The sequence below is a fragment of the Bos javanicus genome, chromosome 10, assembly GCF_032452875.1.
Source record: "Bos javanicus breed banteng chromosome 10, ARS-OSU_banteng_1.0, whole genome shotgun sequence".
NCBI lineage: Eukaryota > Metazoa > Chordata > Mammalia > Artiodactyla > Bovidae > Bos > Bos javanicus.
The window spans coordinates 21,078,332-21,097,793 of NC_083877.1; the positions used below are offsets into that span (position 1 = coordinate 21,078,332).

The window sequence follows — 19,462 nt, forward strand, 5'->3', positions numbered from 1 at the left end:
GGGTCCCTCGGGCTATTTTCTCTTAAGACCTTCAACTGATGGATGTGACCCATCCACACTATGAAGGATAATCTGTTTGACTCAAAGTCTGATTTAAATATTAATTTTGTGTAAAGAATACCTTCCCAGAAACATCCAGACTGGCGTTTGACCAAATATCTGAGTACTATGGCCCAGCCAAGTTGACACACAAAGTTAGTTGTCACAGTTTATTGGTTGTATTACTTAACCTCTTTTGATTGCAAAAGGACACTCTCACCCAATCTGGAACTTATCAGAGTCTCTCGGGCAGCGGTTCTCAACTGGAGGAGCAGGTCAAGAATGCCTGTGGAGCTTTGTGAAAATGGGGATGCTCAGGCCCCTCCCTAGACTTCCTGAATCCCAGCCACGCCTTATTTCTTGAGGACACAGGTCCTGCTAGAGGAAGGCTACATCTGGACAGAAGCAGCATCTGGCTTCCCGTGTAGCTCAGTAGGTAAAGAATCTGCCTGCAATACAGGAGACCCAGGTTCAATCCTTGGGTTGGGAAGATCCCCCGGAAAAGGGAATGGCAACCCACTCCAGTATTCTTGCCTGGAGAATCCCATGGACAGAGAAGCCTGGTGGGTTATAGTCCACGGGGCTGCAAAGAGTCAGACACGACTTAGTGACTAAACCACCACCATAGGAGTCTAGGAGTCTAGCATCTGATTTGGGAACTGAGAGAGGTACATTTGTACCTTTAATCAGAAACATTTAGTGCAAATGTTAAACTGTAGGGATGAGGAAGGGGAGGAAAGGAAGTGGGTGAGGGGTGCTATCAAGCATTAATAATTCCAAAGAAAGAAATACCTTGATAAGAAGAAAATCAACATAAGAATTGAAGATGATGGTAGAAATGTAATAAATTATGCACAGGAGCCATTTCTGGGTGGGTCTTTTACTATGTATGCCCAGATTCCTTCTTTTTTGGCAACTCTCAACAGGAGGAGCAGGTCAAGAATGCTGATGGAGCTTTATGAATATGGGGATGCTCAGGCCCATCCAGACAATACAAAATAGCTAAACATGTATGATGTGAATGTTGCAGACTGCAGATATTATAGGGTGTGGATGGTTTACAGGGCCAAGGGTGACCATACATCAATGAATCAGTAAAAGGTTACATGATTTTTGCAGACTTATGTAACTTTCAGAGGGCTTCCTTGGTGGCTCAGATAGTAAAGAATCTGCCAGCAATGCAGGAGACCCAGGTTGGATCCCTGAGTGGGGAAGATCCCCTGGAGAAGGGAATGGCAACCCACTCCAGTATGCTTGCCTGGAGAAATCCATGGACAGAAGAACCTGGTGGGCTACAGTCCATGGGGTTGGCATGAGCTGGACACAACTGAGCGACTAACACATACAACACATAACTCTGAGAAGTTGGACAGCCTTAGCTCCCAAAATCATTCCAGCTACATGATGAATAAATAGGAGCTGATCAACTTTTATAAATGCCTAGATCTCTTTTTATGCCACAGAGGCCAAGAATACCATCTCAAATTCACAGTACAAGTGTAACACTTCAAAAACACTTCACTGTAATCAATAGAGGGTGAGGAGAGAGAAAGAACCAGAGAGTTCATTGAAAGAGATACAAAGGTGCTGGAATTGCGAGGTCTCAAGATTGTGTGTAGATTGTCATTCACACCCCTAAGAAATGGCGTTGGGCTTTCATAAACCTGCCGCCTACAGTTTTTGATTAAGGACTTCCTTTGGGAGAGGGTAAGGCGGGATATAAACTCAGATCCTCTAGCTCTCAATGAGGATGGAGTGCAGTCCTTAAAAGAATGTCATAGGTGCTGACCATTGGAAATGAAAGCACAGTTAGCCCAAGGGCACACACAGAAAGCTTGAAAAGAAAACCAAGGGAAAGATGCTTTGTTGAGCAAGACACCAATACTGTCCTTTATAGTCCACCCCTTTTGTCCTCCTATCTGCTCAAGTTTTCTTTTAAGCTCACTCTATCCCAACACATATTTCAAGGTAGCAGTTAGTCACCATTCATGTGGAACACTTGGAAGAGGAGAGTTAATTGGGCAATCTGTGTACCCACAACTGCAGTTAGTCCTGATGCCGTAAGATATTCACCTACAACACTCTATATTCCCTTCATTCTTGGCTAGCATTTCGGCAGGCCTAGGTGGGTTGTCACACCTTTGTCAGGCATGGTTAATACTAATTGCCCATTTGCAGTTAAGTCTGGGCACAGGAGCACCAAGAGATGCCTCAATGGTTCCCTGAGTTCCAGACATACTTCTCTTTGCCCCTATAAAGTAGCAGTAAACTATATCCTCAAGATGGGCAGGATCAATTGTTCTTCTAAGTGTCCCAACTTCTTTCTTTGCCTGCTGACCTGTGTACATGAGGAGAACACAGTGATTAGGGAGCAGCCAGTTTTTGGTGGAAACAATACCTCTAGACTTGCAGAAATTAAAGTCATAGGGATAAGAAGTAAAAATTACCCAAGGGAGTTGCTGGGAGTGATGGTAAACTAGACTCCTCCCACTTTCTTCTTAGATGTATGTGTTTTTTCTGTTAGGATCCAACATCATCAGTTTAATGACCATTGATTTAAAATGTACATTGCATCCTCAAAGACAGCTCATTATCTCCATGCTGGCTCCTTAGCATGCCTTCAAAAAACACTTACCATGCTTTCTTAGATGAGCAGCTTCTGGGTGACATCGCATATGGTAGATCCCATAGATCCTGTGGTCATGTGCCTCTTGTCACACCCTCTTTGACATAAAGTGGGTTTTTTGGCCTGGGATAACGTTATATGGAACATGAGTTCTTGATTAACGGGGTTGGTGCAGGCATGGTGAGCAGGAAAGACATACCTCTTACCCAGAACACGTGTCAGTCACCACCACAATGCATTTTTTCCTTTTTTAAAAAAATTGAAATATAATTGATTTACAATATTGTGTTCATTTCTGCTGCACAGCAAAGTGATTCAGTTATATATATATTCTTATTTTCAGGATGAATTTTTGAGTGAAATGGTCCAATGTCATCAGTTTCCTTACCATCTGAATCGCAAGTTGGTTTTCTCAACAGAAGAAATAGAAGCTAGAAGACAATGAACAGATATCTTCAAAGAGCTGAAAGAAAATAATTCCCAGCCTGGCAAAAATATATGGCAGGAACAAAGGACTATAAAACAAGTCTCAAAAAGATAGAAATCGTATCAAGCGTATTTTTTTCTTCAGTTTAGTTATACTAGAACTCAACGAACAACCTAGAAACTAGAAATCCATATATGCTTGGAACTTAAGGCATACATTTCCACATAACTTGTGTTAAAGAATAAATCATAATGGTCATTTGAAAATATTTGGAATTGCATGGTAATAAAATAGTCCATATCAAAACTTGTGTAATGAAGCTTCTTAAAGGGAAATTTATTAGTTTTAAATGAATTATTCAAAAAGAACAGCTGAAAAATAAATGAACTAAGCATCCATTTTTAGAAATTATAAGAACAGCAAAATAAATTCAAAGGAAGTAGATGAAAGAAAAGAATAAATCAAAGGAATTAATGAGATAAAAAACAAGCATAATGAGAGGAACAAAAAAGCCAAAATCTGGTTCTCTGAAAAGGCTAATAATACTGATACATGGCTGACAGAGGAGAGAGGATGCAAATAACCAACACTAGAAATGTAAAGAAACATCTCTATTGATGCTGCAAATAATAGAAAGATAATAGAAAAATACTATAAGTAATTTTGTGCCAATAGCATTAAAAATTTAGATGAAATGAAAAAAATCCTATAAAAAGTACAATTCACCAAAATTTATGTCAGAAGAAACAGAAAACTATGGATAACTCCATAACAATAAAAAAATTGAATCCCACAAAGAAAACTCCAGGCCCTTGAATTTTGCCAGACATTTACAGAAGAATAATGCCAATCTTACACAGATTCTTCCAGAACATAGAGAACACTTTTCAATCCACTTCATAAGGCCAGCATAAACTTTCATTTCAAAATCTGACAGAAATATTACAAGAGTAGATTTCAGGCTAATCTCTCATGAACATAGATGTAAAAATCCTAAGTGAAATATCAGGAGACCAAATCCAGCAAGATATTAAAACTAATATGTTACAAGTAAATTAGATTTAACATTAAGAAATCATCAGTATAATTCACAATAAAGCATCATAAAGGACAAACACTCTATTATCTCAATACATGCAGGAAAAGGACAAAACCTTTATCTCAATATATACAGATGAAGTATACCTTGTAATCAAACACATTACATTTCTGCAGCAAAATACATGAGTATTCTTCTTGAGGAGGATAGACTATAATAGACTTCCATCTGTTCGTGTCAAGTTTTGCTGCCAAGTGGAAAAAACAACACTGTTTTTGGATTTCAGAGTAATAGATAAGGGATTATAGGCTTATATCAAAATAATAAAGAAAGATAGCAGATTGGGGATTCATAGAAATACACACTTAAGAAAAATAAAAGCATAATGCCAAGTTCTTGATTTACAACAAAAAATAAGGTTCTGTGATCAGCTTAGTATCTTGCTAGAGATAAAGCTCTAAGAGAGGTTACTTATAATCAAGGTTGTTTGGTAATCCTGGACTCAGATCTTAAGGGCTATGGTTGTTAAAGGTGATAACCAGATACAGCTTCTGTGATAATGACAGCACTGGGCCCACACTTCCTGAGGGCACCTTCTCCCGGAGATAAACTGCCAGCACACACTCCATTCTGATTCAGGAAACATGCTGATCTCAATATTAGCTCAAGTGAGAGACCAGGAGTATAAATAAAGCAACAGAAAGGATCCATCTTATTTTTGACATTTTAAAATGTTAATCTGGTCCTGTCTCTTGTCTACTAAAGGCAGAGTCATGTGCAGCAGCAGGGGTACCACATAAATCATTCTTAATTCAAAACTACTGCATTAATTGCAGTTTGGGGCACCTCGTTTTAAGACGATAAGCAACATTGACTTTCAGGTCTACATAGCTTGGCACTTTCCTTAAATTTTCCCGCTCTGAAGACTCTGAGTGGCTTCCCTGATGGTCTAGTGGTTAAGAATCTTCCTCGCAATGCAGGGGATGCAGGTTCAATCCCTGGTTAGGGAAATAAGGTTACTAAACCCCTGCTGCAACCCCTCAACTAAGACCTGATGCAGCCAAATTAATTAATTAATTTAAAAAAAGAATTTGAGTTCCTCTCCATCCCCCATTATTTTTTCTCTTTTACTTTGCTTTATTTGCTTTGAGGCCTTATTGACTGCAACATTTAAAGCAAAATCAGTTACTTTTCTGGTGGTATTTGGAAGTTACTATACATTCTTTTCAATAAAAATAACTAATTAGTATTTTATCTAATTACAACCTTTAGTATTCTATGGTGCATCTTTGAGTCCCCTTGGCATAAGGCTGTGGGCTGAGTTTAGACAGTACAAAGAGTCTGCTACATCCTGCAAAAATCAAAACCAGATATAATGTGTCTCTTTTAAGTCACACCTTTCAACTCAGTCTTTAGGGGAAGATGCTACCTGCAAACCCCCTCTCCCCCACGCCCCCCACCTCCGACTAATTGCTAATGAGAGGCGGGAAATCTAGAGCTCAGCCTGAGGGCTTGTTCCTGTGAACACTACCCAAAGGTTCTTGGTTGGAATGTGTCCGTTTATCTTTCCCTGTAGTTGAAAATGTTGAAGAAGCTGTGTCTCAGAATTTCTTTTGGTACTTACTTTTCCAGAGACTCTGCTGATGTGATTTTCAATGTATGACATTTTTGGGGAACAATTCTGGTTTTTTCCTTCTCTTAAAAAAAAAAAAAGAATTCTATTCCTTTTGTTCTTCAGTTATTCTTTTTGTAAAATTCTGCAAATTGAGAGTTGATCTTTTTGTTCGATTTCTATGTTGGCAACGTCTTCCAAAATATTTTCATGTTTTTATTAATTCCTGTTTAAAAATTCTGAAATGGTTTAACAAATGCTGAAATATGATAGAATTGTAATAGATAAGCAAGAGACTTTACTTGAAAGATTATTTGTAGCATTTGGCTGGCAAAGCAGCAATCAGATGGGATTGGGGACTGAACTATCCTATCCGCTTTCCATGAGACTCCAGGCTTACAGTCCTGTCTCCTTTGGTGAAGACAGCCTTTGATGAAGACAGGTGGGCAGCTACAGCCCAGTGCAGGCTGCAGGGCAGCTCACACAAGTATGGAGCTATCAGAAATCGTTCATGCATCTTGCCAAGTACATCATAGAGATTGATTTTAAAGAATTGACTCACAGGATCATGAAGCTTGGCAAAACCAAAATCTGATCTGATAGGCTATCAGGCTCCAAGGAAGAGCTGCAGTTTATGTGCAAAGGCCATTTGTTGGTAGAATTCCTTCTTGCTTAAGGGAGGTCTTTGCTATCAAGCTTTTCAACGGACTGGCCAAGTCCCACCCATATTATGGAGGGTAATCTGCTTTACTCAAAGCTCACCAATTTAACTGTAGTCTAATCCAAAAAACACCTTTGTAGAAACATCCAGAATAATACTTGACCAGATATCTGGGAACTGTGGCCCAGCCAAGCTGACTCATAAAACTAACCATCACAAGCCTTCCCTTTTTCAACTTGGCATCCATACACATCTCCTTAATCTTTAAATATATGAAGACAGTGACAAAGTCATATTTCCACCTAACATGATGCAACTATTCTGCATCAACTGAAAATGCACAAATCCTTTACCCGAAAGAGGATACAAAGTCCTTGGGTTGTGTTTACTCTTCTCCTTGATAGCTTGTAACTTAAAAGCCATCATGTAAAGTTCAGTTCAGTTCAGTTCAGTCACTCAGTCGTGTCAGACTCTTTGCGATCCCATGAATCGCAGCATGCCAGGCCTCCCTGTCCATCACCAACTCCCGGAGTTCACTCAGACTCACGTCCATCGAGTCAGTGATGCCATCCAGCCATCTCATCCTCCGTCGTCCCCTTCTCCTCCTGCCCCCAATCCCTCCCAGCATCAGAGTCTTTTCCAATGAGTCAACTCTTCTCATGAGGTGGCCCAAGTACTGGAGTTTCAGCTTTAGCATCATTCCTTCCAAAGAAATCCCAGGGCTGATCTCCTTCAGAATGGACTGGTTGGATCTCCTTGCATTAAATAACATGATACAAAGTCACCTCTCCTCTTCTGTTTACCTCCCTTGGCCCATAGGAAGAAAATGAAATAAAGTTATTTGTCTCAGGACTTCCCTGGTGGTCCAGTGGCTAAGATGTTGAGCTCCTAATGCAGGGGACCCTGGTTCAATCCCTGGTCAGGGAACTACATCCCACATGCAGCACCTAGGAGTTTGATGCCACAGTGAGGATCCTAGGTGTTGCAACTAAGACCTGGTGCAACCAATTAAATAAATATTTTTAAAAACCCTGTTACAGCTCAATAATAAAAAGACAAATATACCAACTTTAAAAAAATCATTTGTCTCTTTTCCCATCAACACTCATGAAGCACGTCTTATAAAAGCATACTTTTTCCTTCTTCCATTCCTGGCACAGCTTTGGGTTTGGGGGACAGCAAAGAAGAAAGGAAGTAGTAGGGGGAAAAAGTATGGAAGAGAAGGAAGAAAGTGGTGGAGTGTATTAGAAACCATTTGACTCTTCAAAATCAGTGAGAGTAAAGTTGATGCCTGAGTATTCATTGGAAGGTCTGTTGCTGAAGTTGAAGCTCCAGTACTTTGGCCACCTGATGTGAACAGCTGACTCACTGAGAAAAACCCTGATGCTGGGAAAAATTGAAGGTAAAAGGAGAAGGGAGTGGCAGAGGATGAGATGGTTAGATAGCATCACTGAGTCACTGGACATGAATTTGAGCCAACTCCGGGAGAAAGTGGAGGACAGAGGAGCCTGGTGTGCTGCAGTCCATGGGGACATAAAGAGTTGGACATGACTTAGCGACTGAACAACAATAACAGCAAAATTGATGTCATCAAAAGAACAGGCACTTTCTCCCTCCCTCATCCTTCACCCCTGCTTCATGGCACTAACTCATTGCTTTCTTCAGCCCAAATGTATGTAGGGATGAGTTCTCTTTTCACCATCAAGAGTATTCACCTTGTGGGTACAGCCAGGTGCCCAGTGATCTCCTCTGGCATCACCCTCCTGTGAGGGAAGAAAGGGGTGGGAGGGGAGATAGCGTCTTTTCTTGTCCTGTGACTCTTAGAGCATTCCCCTGCTTGCCTTCTTCGTCCAGCTGTGACTCGGGAAAGGCTGGCGCCAGCTGTGGAGTGAGGCAGTCAGGCAGGGAGAATGTTTTTGTCTTTCTCTTTCAGGAAACATCCCTTGGGGTTTTCTCTTTTTTCTCTCCACAGCTGTTTGCTGATTCATGAACGCATCAACAAGGATCTGAGTTTTCTATGGCAACCATACAGCGTTCTGTCCTCTCAAGATCATGGATGAGAGCTGGGATTCTGCTTCATGGAGGTGGATATATTATCTTTTCCCAGGAAGAGACATGGGGTTATGTGACGAGAGAGTTTGTGCTATAGATTCAGTGCTTGCGTCCCCCTGACACCCAAATTCATGTGTTGAAGCCCAACTTTCCAAGGTAATGGTATTCATAGGTGAGGCTTTGGGCAAGTAATTACAATTAGACGAGGTCATGAGGATGGGGCCCTAATGAATGAATTAGTATCTTAAAAGAGTGACCAGAGACCTTACTTTTCTCTGCCCTTCTGCTATGTGAAGACATAGCAAGACAGCTATCCATGAACCACGAACCAGGCCTTTACCAGATATTGAATATTCTGGAGCCTTGATCTTGAAACTCCTACCTCCAGAACTTGGGAAATAAATTCCTGTTGTTCATAAGCCACCCATTCTATTGCATTCTGTTATAGCAGCCCCCCAGTACTAAAACCGCTTGCAGGTTCCCTTAGGGTAGAGCCTAGGACTTGTTCATTATATACCTGGGAACTATTTTTGTTCATTGTATACCCAGGAACTGTTCATATACCCAGGAACTAGCTCTGGCACAGAACAAGTGCTCAATGAATTAGTTAGAGAATAAGCCCCAGGACCCATTAGAAGAAGTTTCCTGTGAAGGAGCCTAGAAGGGTGGGATCTGAGAGATGTAGGAACTGAGACTTTCCTTCAAGGAGGATTAGAGCTGAGCTACATTTTCTGTGTCCTGACAAGTCTGACATACAGAAATTTAGAGGTATGTCTATACTAGGGGTCTCCAGATGTCTATAATGCTATCTATAAAAGTTATTTTGAGCATTTATAAATTTTAAAATTGTGTGCCTATAGTACTATACTAATATATTTTGTGTATAAACAATTTTAAACAAAAACATAAATTTTTAAAAGATGCAATAAAAGTAAATATTAAAAAAAGTTACAGTTTTCCCTTCATTCTGATGAATGATTTTTAAGTCTCCCCTGTATTTAGTTAGCTCTTCCTATCCTAAAAGAAAATTTGTAGAGCTGCGGGTGAGGTGGGGGAGAGACCAGCATGAAATATATTGGAGGGCTTTGAGTGGTTCTAGAAAGTCCAACCCATACCCCAAGTAATCAAGAGAATCTCTGGCTCACCTCTACCTCTAAAATGCCCTTTTGTGATGACTGTAAGAAAACATTTCAGCTAATTACATGTTTATTCTAAGTCCCTAAGGATATAGGGGTCTTAGAAAGGAGCATGCTTATTTTCTCTCATGTATCATCATCCTGTTCATCATATAATGTGGGGATAGTCAGAAAGCTTTTTCTGGCAAGATGCCCTGGTTAACTTTCGCTGCATAACACGCTGTCTGAAAGCTTCCCACCCTCTCCTTCCCCAACCGTGTCCACAAGGCTTTTCTCTATGTCTGTCTCCATTGCTGTCCTGCAGATAAGTTTATTGATACCATCCTTCTAGACTCCCTGTACATGCGTTAACACACAATATTTGTTTTTCTCTTTCTGATTTATTTCACTCTGTATAATGGACTGTAGTTCATCTGCCTCATTAGAACTGACTCAAATGTGTTCTTTTTATGGCTGAGTAATATTCCACTGTGTATATGGACCACAGCTTCTTTATCCATTCATCTGTTGATGGACATCTAGGTTGCCTCTATGTCCTAGCTATTGTAAATAGTGCTGCAATGAACATTGGGTACATGGATCTCTTTCAATTATGCTTTTCTCAGGATATATGCCCAGTAGTGGGATTGTTGGGTCATATGGTTGTTTTATTCTTAGTCTTTTAAGGAGTCTTCATACAGTTCTCCATAGTGACTACATCAATTTACATTCCCACCAACAATGCAAGAAAGTTCCCTTTCTCCACACCATTTCCAGCATTTATTGTTTGTAGATTTTTTGATGCTGTCCATTCTGACCGGTGTGAGGTGATACCTCATTGCAGTTTTGATTAGCATTTCTCTAATAATGAGTGATGTTGAGCATCTTTTCCTGTGTTTATTAGCCTCTGTAGATCTTCTTTACTTTAAAGCTCAACATTCAGAAAACCAAGATCATGGCATCTGGTCCCATCACTTCATGGCAAATAGATGGGGAAGCAATGCAAACAGTGACAGACTTTATTTTGGGGGGCTCCAAAAATCACTGCAGATGGTGACTGAAGCCATGAAATTAAAAGGCACTTGCTCCTTGTAAGAAAAGCTATGACCAACCTAGACAGCATATTAAAAAGCAGAGTCATTACTTTGCCAACGAAGGTCCATCTAGTCAAAGCTATGGTTTTTCCAGTAGTCATGTATGGATGTGAGAAATGGACTATAAAGAAAGCTGAGCTCCAAAGAATTGATGCTTTTGAACTGTGGTTGGACAAGACTCTTGAGAGTCCCTTGGACTACAAGGAGATCCAACCAGTCCATCAGCAATCAGTCCTGAATATTCATTGGGAGGACTGATGCTGAAGCTGAAACTCCAATACTTTGGCCACCTGATGTGAAGAACTGACTCATTGGAAAAGACCCTGATGCTGGGAAAGATTGAAGGCAGGAGGAGAAGAGGATGACAGAGGATGAGATGGTTGGTTGGCATCACTGACTCGATGGACGTGAGTTTGAGTAGGCTCCGGGAGTTGGTGATGGACCGGGAAGCCTGGCATGATGCAGTCCATGGGGTCGCAAAGAGTCAAACACGACTGAGTGACTTAATTAAACTGATGTCTTCTTTGAAGAAATGTCTGTTTAGGTCTTCTGCCCACTTTTTGATTGGGTTGTTTTTCTGGTATTGAGCTGCAGAAGCTGCTAGTATATTTTGGAGATACACTTTTGTCAGTCGTTTCATTTGCTATTATTTTCTCCCATTCTGAAGATTGTCATTTCAACTTGCTTATATTTCTTTGGGGCTTCCCTGATGGCTCAGCTGGTTAAGAATCCACCTGCAGTGTAGGAGACCTGAGTTCAGTCTCTGGGTTGGGAAGATCCCCTGGAGAAGGGAATGGTTACCCACTCCAGTATTCTGGCCTGGAGAATTCCATGGACTGTATAGTCCATGGGGTTAGTCCCTTTGCTGTGCAAAAGCTTTTAAGTTTAATTAGGTCCCACTTGTTTTTGTTTTTATTTCCATTACTCTAGAAGGTGGGTCATAGAGCATCTTGCTGTGATTTATGTCAAAGAGTGTTCTGCCTAGGTTTTCTTCTAAGAGCTTTATAGTTTCTGGCCTTACATTTAGGTCACACCTTGTTTTATTGTGCTTCGCAGATACTGTGTGTCTTTTTTTTTTTTTTTAACAAATTGAAGTCTTCTGGCAACCCTGCAACAAACAAGTTTATTGGTACAATATTTGCTTACTCTGTGTCCATGTGGCAATTTGATAATTCTCACAATATTTCAAACTTTTTCATTGTTATTATATTTGTTATAGGATCTGTGATCAGTGATCTTTGATTACAGCTTGCTGAAGGCTCAGATGATGGTTAGAATTTTCTAGCAATAAAGTACTTTTAATTAAGGTATGTAGGTTGTTGTTGTGTTTTTTTTTTTTACATAATGCAGTTGCACACATGGATTTCCCAGGTGGCACTAGTGGTAAAGAACCCGCCTGCCAACGCAGGAGACATAAGAGAAGTGGGTTTGATCTCTGGATTGGGAAGATCCCCTGGAGGACAGTATGGTAACCCACTCCAGTATTCTTGCCTGGAGAATCCTATGGACTAGGGAGGCTACAGGGGACTGGTAGCTACAGTCCATGTAGCTCGTAGGCTACAGTCCATGGAGTTGCAAAGCGTCAGACACGGCTGAAGTGTCTTAGCATGCACATACGAATTGCACACATAATGGACTATAGTATAGTGTGAATGTAATTTTACATGCACTGGGAAACCAAAACATTTGTGTACTCTTGTGATACCCGCTTTACTGCAGTGGCCTGGAACTGAACACTATCTCTGAGGTATGCCTCTAATCGCATTGTCTGCCTAGGATGGAGTCAGGTACAAATCTTCAGTTTGAAACTGTTCTTCCTAGAATGACAAATGCTTTAATTTGGGGATGTCCCTAGACTTTTCTCATAGATTTTCTTGCTGTTCATATATATTTTTTTCTAATTTATAGTTTTTCCTCTTATGTCTCCAGTTATCTTTTAATATACCAAAGTTCAAATATTTAAGAATTCAAATTTCGCTTTTATAGATTCTGTCTTTGCATAGTTTTAAGACGATTTACCATCCTGTGATTTGATAAATATTTACTTATGTTTTAGTTTTTAATTTAAATAGTTTTATGGTTTTTATTTCCATTTTTTGTAAAGTTGTTTTTAGGTTCATATAATTTAGAATTGTTATATCTACTGCATAAATGGATCCCTTTATCATTGTGAAATGATTCTTTTCTCTCCTAAAGTACTCTTTACTTTGAAGTACACTTTGATATTAATGGGCTTCCCTGGTGGCTCAGACGGTAAAGCGTCTGCCTGCAATGAGGGAGACCCAGGTTCAATCCCTGGGTCAGGAAGATTCCCCTGGAGAAAGAAATGGCAACCCATTCCAGTACTCTTGCATGGACTATTCCATGGACTGAGGAGCCTGGTAGGCTACAGTCCATGGGATCGCAAAGAGTTGGACACGACTGAGCGACTTCACTTTCTTTTCTTTTTTTCTTGTCTTTCATAAGAAACGGGCTTCCCTCTTAGTTCAGTTGGTAAAGAATCTGCCTGCAATGCGGGAGACCTGGGTTTGGTCCCTGGGTTGGGAAGATCCCCTGGAGAAGGGAAAGGGTACCCACTCCAGTATTCTGGCATGGAGAATTTCATGGATTGTATAGGCCATGGGCTTGCAAGGAGTCGGACACTACTGAGTGACTTTCACTTTCACAAGTAACATATAATTGGGTCTTGCTTTTTTAATGCATCTGAACATGTCTATTTCTTAAATGGACTGGTTAATTACTGTACATTTAATATAATTATAGCAATGACTGGTTTGAAGTCTATCATCTTACTATTTGATTTTTCTTCATCCTTTCTGTTCTTGCCTTCTTTTGGGTTGGCTAAGCATTTTAAAAACTATTACCTCTTCAATTAGCTTTCAAGAAAAATAAATTGTATTATGCTTTTTGTGGTTGCTATCACAGTTATAATCTACACTAATTTATTATAGTCTAACTTGACTTAATATTTCACCACTTTATATGTAACATAAAAATCTTTCAGCTGTATAATTTTATTTAACTCATCCTCCCATCCTTCGTGTAATTGTCATTGTGTATTTTACTTGTACATAAATTATAAATCCCATGTTACATTGTAAGGTTTTTTTTTTTCTTTTTTGCTATGAACAGTCAACTATTTTATAAAAAATTGAAGAAAAGTAAGGAAAAATGTCTTTATATTCATGTTTATATCTACAATTTTAGCAGCGGCCAAGAGGAGCAATCCCACATGCAAGGAGCGGTGGCTGCGCAGGCACAGAAGGGCTGAGAGGAGCTACTCCACGTTCAAGGTCAGGAGGGGCGACCTCATCCAAGGTAAGGAGCAGTGGCTTCGCTTTGCTGGAGCAGTGTGAAGAGATACCCCACGTCCAAGGTAAGAGAAACCCAAATAAGACAGTAGGTGTTTCGAGAGGGCATCAGAGGGCAGATACACTGAAACCATAATCACAGAAAACTAGTCAATCTAATCACACGGACCACAGCCTTGTCTAACTCAATGAAACTAAGCCATGCTGTGTGGGGCCACCCAGGACGGGCGGGTCATGGTGGAGAGGTCTGACAGAATGTGGTCCACTGGAGAAGGGAATGGCAAACCACTTCAGTATTCTTGCCTTGAGAACCCCATGAACAGTATGAAAAGGCAAAATGGTAGGATACTGAAAGAGGAACTCCCCAGGTCGGTAGGTGCCCAATATGCTACTGGAGATCAGTGGAGAAATAAACTCCAGAAAGAACGAAGGGATGGAGCCAAAGCAAGAACAACACCCAGTTGTAAATGTGACTGGTGATAGAAGCAAGGTCCAATGCTGTAAAGAGCAATATTGCATAGGAACCTGGAATGTCAGGTCCATGAATCAAGGCAAATTGGAAGTGGTCAAACAGGAGATGGCAAGAGTGAACGTCGACATTCTAGGAATCAGCGAACTAAAATGGACTGGAATGGGTGAATTTAACTCAGATGACCATTATATCTACTACTGTGGGCAGGAATCCCTTAGAAGAAATGGAGTAGCCATCATGGTCAACAAGAGTCCGAAATGCAGTACTTGGATGCAATCTCAAAAACAACAGAATGATCTCTGTTCATTTTCAAGGCAAACCATTCAATATCACGGTAATCCAAGTCTATGCCCCAACCAGTAACACTGAAGAAGCTGAAGTGGAACGGTGCTATGAAGACCTACAAGACCTTTTAGAACTAACACCCCTACCCCCCAAAAAAAGATGTCCTACAATTTCCAGTGATCAGATTTTTTTTTCCTGTAGTTCTAGGTTTTCACCTGGTATCATTTGCCTTCCACCTGAATTTTCCTTAGCATCTCTTACAGTACAAGCTTTCTAGGGATGAATTCTTTCAGCTTTTCACTATCTGAATGTTTTCATTCTTCCTTTAATTTTGAAGGATGTTTTTACTTAATGGAATTACAGGTTGATAGTTTTGTTATTGTTTTTCTCTCTGCATTCTGAAAAGTGTTTGTTCGATTGTTTTCTAGCCCCCCATTATTTTTGATGAGAGGTCAGCTCTAATTCTTACCATTGTTTCTTGTGCGTAACGTGTCTTTTTTTCCCCTCTGGCTGCTTTTCAATTTTTCTCTTGATCTTTACTTTTCAGAAGTTTGATTATAATGTGCTTAGATGTGGTTTTCTTTGTAATTATACTACTTGAGGCTTACTAGGCTTTTTGGATCTGTGGTCTGTGATGTTTTTAATCAAATTTGGGAATAATTTTGTGCACTTCTTCAAATGTATTTCCTGCCCCATTCTCTCTTCTCCTTCTGGAACCCCAGTTACAATTACTTAAGATTGTTCCCCAGGTCTTTGAGAGTCTGGTGAGTTTTTTTCAATATTTTTTTCTCTGTGTACTTCAGTTTGGATGATTTCTATTGGTCTATCTTTAAGGTTATCAATCCATTCCTCTGGGTTGTTCTATCTGCTATTAATCTCATCCAATAGATTTTTTAAATTTATGTATTGTGTTTTTCAGTTCTAAGAGTTTGTTTTTTTTTTCTTCAGTATTCTCAGTTTTCACCCATTATATCCCCCTTTCCCTTAAATCCTTTGATAAATTTTACAACTATTCAAAAATTCTTGCTTGCTAATTGAAACATTTAAATGGTCTGTGGGTCTATTTCTAATTACCATTTTGTTGTTGTTGTTTAGAACTATAGATCACATAATCCAGCTTCTTCACATATCTGCTGACTTTTGGCTGTACATTATTCTACATTTTGGATGATCCATTGTAAGAGATTATGGATTGTCTTCACTTTCTTTTGAAGAGCCCTGGATTTGTCCTGCTGCTGCTGCTGCTAACCGCTTCAGTCGTGTCCGACTCTGTGTGACCCCATAGATGGCAGCCCACCAGGCTCCTCCGTCCCTGGGATTCTCCAGGCAAGAACACTGGAGTGGGTCGCCATTTCCTTCTCCAGGGGATGAAAGTGAAAGGTGAAAGTGAAGTCACTCAGTTGTGTCGGACTCTTTGCGACTCAATAGTTAAATCATTGGAAGATTACCCTGATCTTATGGAGGTTTGGTTTTAAGCTGTATTAGAATGGGGCTATTTTAGTTTTTCATCCTTTATCCTGAAGTCCTTCGTCCTTGAACATTATCCTTATTCTTAAGACACAGAAGTCAATGGAGAACGCCTCTCCAGAGCACCAGACAGCTACTGAAATCTCTACAACTAAACCCAGCTGTTGCTTTCTACTGAATTTTTTAGAATTTTGTTCTGTTCAGGCATAGTCAAGGATTTGAGGGAAATTTTTTTATTATTTGTTTATAGAGTCACTTTTATGAAACCATAGTTTAAGTAATAAGGAAAGTTTTTATGCTATGATCCTGAATATTATTTTATTTTCCTCTGAAATGGCAGACTTATTTCAGCTTGCGTCTTTGTTGTTATTGTTCAGTCTCTCAGTTGTGTCTGACTTCTTTGTGACCCGTGGGCTGCAGCACACCAGGCTCCCCTGTCTTTCACCATCTCCTGGAGCTTGCTCAAACTCATGTTCACTAAGTCAGTGACGCCATCCAACCATCTCATCCTCTGTTGCCCCTTCTCCTCCTGCCTTCAATCTTTCCCAGCATCAGAGTCTTTTCCAATGAGTCTGCTGTTCACATCAGGCGGCCAAAGTATTGGAGCTTCAGCTTCAGTCCGTCCAATGAATATAGGGTTGATCTGTATTATGCAAATACTGCAAATTGTTTTCAATGAGCTTTTGAGCATCATAGAGAATTTAAGATAGTTGTTACATCCATACTGCAGAACAATTACAACTAACTTCATTTGCCCTGGTATCAGTATCCAGGGCTTCACTGGTGGCTCAGACGGTAAAGAATCTGCCTGCAATGCAAGAGACTCAGGTTTGATGCCTGGGTTGGGAAGATCCCCTGGAGAAAGGAAATGGCAACCCACTCCAGTATTCTTGCCTAGAGAATCCTGTGGACAGAGGAGCCTGGTGGGCTGCTGTCTATGGGGTCGCACAGAGTCGGACACGACTGAGGTGATTTAGCAGCAACAGCAGCAGTTCACAGTGTGGAAGAAAAATACAAGATCCTATCTAACAAAACAGAACCAAGCAAATGATAAAAACACGTAAAATCAGAAATGTGAATTTTTCCTTTAAAAAAAGAAGCCAGTTTTTCTCAGTGAAATGCTTGCTGGCCAGATTGCTTAGGTTAGAAACATTTACACATTTTTTTTCTTGTACCCTATTTTCTCTAAGCTGCTATATTCATAGTGAAAATAAAAACTCCAGGGATCCACAACACTGGCTAGTTTTTTGGTGTGGTTTTTTTTTTTTTTTTTCTTCTAGCATTTACTATAAAGATAGCTATGCTTCAATTAGTTTTAAGATTTGTGAAGAATGTTTATATAATAACATATGTTCTAAAACAATGGCTACTGTGAAAAATAATAAATATTCAAAATTGTACGAGTTGATGTAAATGATTCTGCAATAAAGCTTACCAAGCTTTTTCTATAGATGTATTATCTAAAAAAGTTATAAAGAGCCCAGTGCAGAATCTTGCTGTTTCAGATGAATAATTTCACTCTTCCTACTGTAGCAGAGCTGTGTTGTTCTTTTTATTTTCAAAGATAGTGATATATGGTAGTTTTTCCTTCTGAAATCTAGGTATAAGTCTAGGTTGTTGGTGAATTAGACCCTCACAATGGAAAATGAAGCAGCCTGGTTTATGCCACTAATTCCACCACCCCCACACCTCTGCAAGTTCTCTGCAGCCAGCCTACCCAAACAGCCACAGCTCCCTGGGGAAGGTAAGCCCATCCCCGAAGAGTGAAGTGTAATTGATCCAGGAAAATCATGGTAATTCCATTAACTAGTGATTTGCTTAGAGGTAACCTATGACCCAGTTCTGGCCAATGAGACATCAAGAAATGTGCTGGGAGGCTTCTAGGAAAAATTTTTCTCCCTGATTAAGCTCAGAGTTGGAGACATCATATAAGTAACATTTATCAAACTTTGTAGATATTAAAATAATTAAGATGTGATCTTCATTCTTGGTGTGTTCAATGGAGGAGAGAGATGTAAACAGATACAATATGATTTGATGAATATCATATATAAAGTGCTCAGATAGAAGAGTGGGGAAAAAAAGAACTGTCTGGGAGGGTCAGGGTCAGGGCTTCCCAGAAGAGATGATTATTGTAGGCATTTGGGTCATGTTTCTAATAAATCTTTGCCTAACCCAAGATTACAGAGATTTTTCTCTTATATTTTCTTCTAAAATGATATAGTTTTAGGTCTTACACTTAGCTCTAAGACCCATGTTGAGTTAATGTTTGTATTAGTTTGTGAAGTGTGGGTTGAAGTTATTATTTCATATATGGATATCCAATTGTTCCAACACCATTTGTTGAAAAAGCTATTTTTTGTCCTCTATATTTCCTGTACGCCTTTGTCAAACATCAGCATCTATAGGTATGTGGGTCTTTTTCCAGACTCTCTATTTGTCTATCTTTATACCAACTGTATTAATTACTGTAGCTTCATATAAGTCTTGAAATCAGTGTTAGTCTTCCAGCTTTGTTCTTTTACAAAGTTGTTTGAATTTCTAAGTTATTTGTATTTCCTATAGATTTTAGAATCAGCTTGTCAATTTCTATGAAAGAAGCTGTTAAAATTTTTATTAGATTGCACTGACTCTAGGTCAGTCTGAAGAGAAAAGACAGTTTGTTTTTCAGCCCATGAACATGGTGACTTTGCATTTATTTAGGTCTTTAATTTGTCTCAGAAATGTGTTAAGAGTTTTCAGTGTACAGGTGTCATGCATATTTGTCAGATTTATTCTTAAATATATCATGTTCTAACACTATTTAAGTGGTTGTCTAAAACTTTCTGATTGCAATGGCACCCCACTCCAGTACTCTTGCCTGGAAAATCCCATGGATGGAGGAGCCTGGTAGGCTGCAGTCCATGGGGTCGCTAAGAGTCGGACACGACTGAGCGACTTCCCTTTCACTTTTCACTTTCATGCACTGGAGAAGGAAATGGCAACCCACTCAGTGTTCTTGCCTGGAGAATCCCAGGGACAAGGGAGCCTGGTGAGATGCCGTCTATGGGGTCGCACAGAGTCGGACAGGACTGAAGCGACTTAGCAGCAGCAGCAGCAGTGTATAGGAATGAATTAATCTTTGTATGTTGGTCCTTTATCCTTCAACCTTGGTAAACTCACTTAACACTTCTCATAGATTTATAGTAGATTTCATTAGATAACCATGCTGCTGCTGCTGCTAAGTCGCTTCAGTCCTGTCCGACTCTGTGCGACCCCACAG

General features: G+C 39.9%; 1 long non-coding RNA gene across 1 annotated transcript in view; it reads left to right on the forward strand.

Moving 5' to 3' along the window:
- The window catches only part of LOC133255863 (uncharacterized), a 146,965-nt gene extending 132,564 nt beyond the window's left edge, over nucleotides 1-14,401 (forward strand). The window contains exons 2-3 of the long non-coding RNA XR_009739059.1: nucleotides 8,377-8,488; nucleotides 13,873-14,401. This is a non-coding gene — a long non-coding RNA (uncharacterized LOC133255863). The remainder of the gene's footprint in view (nucleotides 1-8,376; nucleotides 8,489-13,872) is intronic.
- Nucleotides 14,402-19,462: the final 5,061 nt, after the last annotated feature.